General features: G+C 44.4%; 2 non-coding genes across 2 annotated transcripts; one reads left to right on the forward strand and one right to left on the reverse strand.

The window, feature by feature from the left end:
* Positions 1 to 271: 271 nt before the first annotated feature.
* Positions 272 to 354, forward strand: TRNAL-CAG. Its single transcript has one exon. It is a non-coding gene; the product is annotated as a tRNA-Leu (tRNA).
* A 238-nt stretch (positions 355 to 592) lies between these two features.
* On the reverse strand, positions 593 to 675 carry TRNAL-CAG. The gene has a single exon. It is a non-coding gene; the product is annotated as a tRNA-Leu (tRNA).
* Positions 676 to 2,514: the final 1,839 nt, after the last annotated feature.

Here is a 2,514-nt window from a genome sequence, read left to right on the forward strand (position 1 = left end):
AATGAATGCACGTCAGAGGCACGAATGCATGAACGGCGAAGCAGTCTTCCTCCGCCTTTCAGATTTTCTAACACGCTGCTCGCGCCCTCTACTGTCTCCTAGGCGCCTGGCTCCTCTCCTGGTCCCATCTCGACCCGCCCCTTAAACCAGCACAAACACCCAGCTTCTCCCCACGCCGGGAGAGAACAAAGCCCAGGCCCATGGTTTTCGTTACGCATGCGCACAGTGTAGATTTGCTGAAGAAGATTGCTTGCGACCTCTTCCGTAAGTAGTCAGGATGGCCGAGCGGTCTAAGGCGCTGCGTTCAGGTCGCAGTCTCCCCTGGAGGCGTGGGTTCGAATCCCACTCCTGACAAGCTTCTTTTCCGCCCATAACCTGCAGGTTAACTAGTTGTTTTATACCTTTGGATAGCAGTCTTCTAATCTTTTTATAAAATAAGTATTTTCTCCTTCACAGTTGTTTTCCTAATGAAATTTTTTAACTTTGGACTCGAAAAGGGAAGTCCCGCTCTGTACGGCAGAACCTTAGCGCAACTTACGCCCTTTCCTCAGAAGGCCCTGGAGAGGGGGAAAAAACGCAAAAACGAAGTTGCTGTCAGGAGTGGGATTCGAACCCACGCCTCCAGGGGAGACTGCGACCTGAACGCAGCGCCTTAGACCGCTCGGCCATCCTGACCTGCTGGAGCAGCTTTTATGGGGTCTTATGTAGTTTCTAAAACAATGCGCCGCGGTTCGAGAATTAGTCAGCAGTTTTCTATATACAACCACATAAACCCTACCGTCTACATCTAAAATCTACCGGTGCTGCTAAGACTTAGCGTTATTTTTAAACTGGTTCAGTCTTTTTACTACTTATATGTTTTAAATGGAAACTGTAGCCTGAGCAGAAAAGGAAAATCATTCCCTTGCCATCAGTCGAAAATAACCATAAAAATAAATACAATGGAAACGAAACTACATTATTAAATTCCAGCCACTTGCCAAGGCTCGGAACCTGAAGTTTCGATATTATTTTTAACGACTAATACTATTCGTAGAAAGGATGGAAACTACTGTTGGGCCCCTGGGAGAAAGGGGAAGGGAGTTAGATGATTGTTGTTGGAAGACGGGGTGCTCTCTGATGGACTTCGCCATGGCCTCCTCAGGTTGGGAAGCCACAGGCGGGCAGTGGGATCCCGTTCCACAAGTGTTTAGCTGGAGCCTCACCCAGAGAAAGTTGGCTTTTATACCTTGTTAGTAAACCGAACTAGGGAAAAGTTGGAGGCTTAGAGAGGAGACAATTCCTTGTGACGTGCACAAGGAATTGGGAGTGTGTCTATCTGTCCTTCTTGCTCCAAGACCTGGGACTGAAGGCGAACGTGCAGTGGTGGGTAGTTACAGGGGAAGTTTTCTGTAGAAGGAAGAGATGCTGAAGAGGAAACAAGGTGCCTGTGTAGATGGTGATATCCCCATCACTAGAGGCATTCAAGACAAGGCTTGACAGTCACTTGGTGGAAAATCTGATGAGGGGATTCCGGAGTCGTTGTATTAGTTTCTTATTGCTGCTGTAACAAGTTACCCCTAACTTAGTGGCTTAAAACCACACCATTTCTTTATCTCGCAGTTCTGAAGGCAGGATTCTTTCTGGAAGCTCTAAGGGAGCTCCATTTCCTTCCCTTTTCCAGCTTCTAGAGACCACCCACATTCCTTGGCTCGTACCCCCACATCACTCCAACTTTGGCTTCTGTCTTCACATGGCCTTTTCTAATTCTGACCCTCCTGTCTTACCTCTTATAAAGATCCTTGGGATTACACTGGACCCATCTTGATATCCAGAATAATCTCCCCATTTCAAAATCCTTAATTTAGCCATATCTGCAAAATTCCTTTTAACCATATAAAGTAACATTCACTGCCCAGGAATTAGACATGGTTACCTTTGGTGAGGCAACCTGTGTGTGTTTGAGAGAGGATGAGGCAAGGCCACAGGGAGACTATTTAATTTCTTCGTTTAAATTTTTATGTTATGTACACATATTATCCAACCAAACATAAATACAATTTTACCTGATAATCAAGGTCAACATCAATAGCAATAAGTCAGATCGATAGTATGTACTCTTGACATGATGCGCTCTTGAATGGCACTTGATCTCTGTGGTCTTCCTCCCAAAAACACATTACTCTGAGTCTGATCATGAGAAAAACATTAGACAAATCCCAGCTGAGGAACATTCTACAAAATATCTGACCCGTGTTCCTCAAAGCTATCAAGGTCATCAAACTTATGGAAAGTCTGAGAAGCTGTCACAGCCAAGCCTAAAGAGAGACATCACTAGTAAATGTTATGTGCCATCCTGGATGGGATCCTAGAACAGAAAAACTGAAGAAATCTGAATAAAGTATGGACTTCAATAATAATGTATCGATATTGGCTCATAAATTGTGACAAACATAACATACTAAGGTAAGGTGTTAATAACAGAGGAAAAATAGGGTATAGGATATAAGCGAATTCTGTACTCTGCAATAATTC

The sequence above is a fragment of the Pteropus vampyrus genome, unplaced genomic scaffold (genome assembly GCF_000151845.1).
Source record: "Pteropus vampyrus isolate Shadow unplaced genomic scaffold, Pvam_2.0 Scaffold51, whole genome shotgun sequence".
Taxonomy (NCBI): Eukaryota; Metazoa; Chordata; class Mammalia; order Chiroptera; family Pteropodidae; genus Pteropus; species Pteropus vampyrus.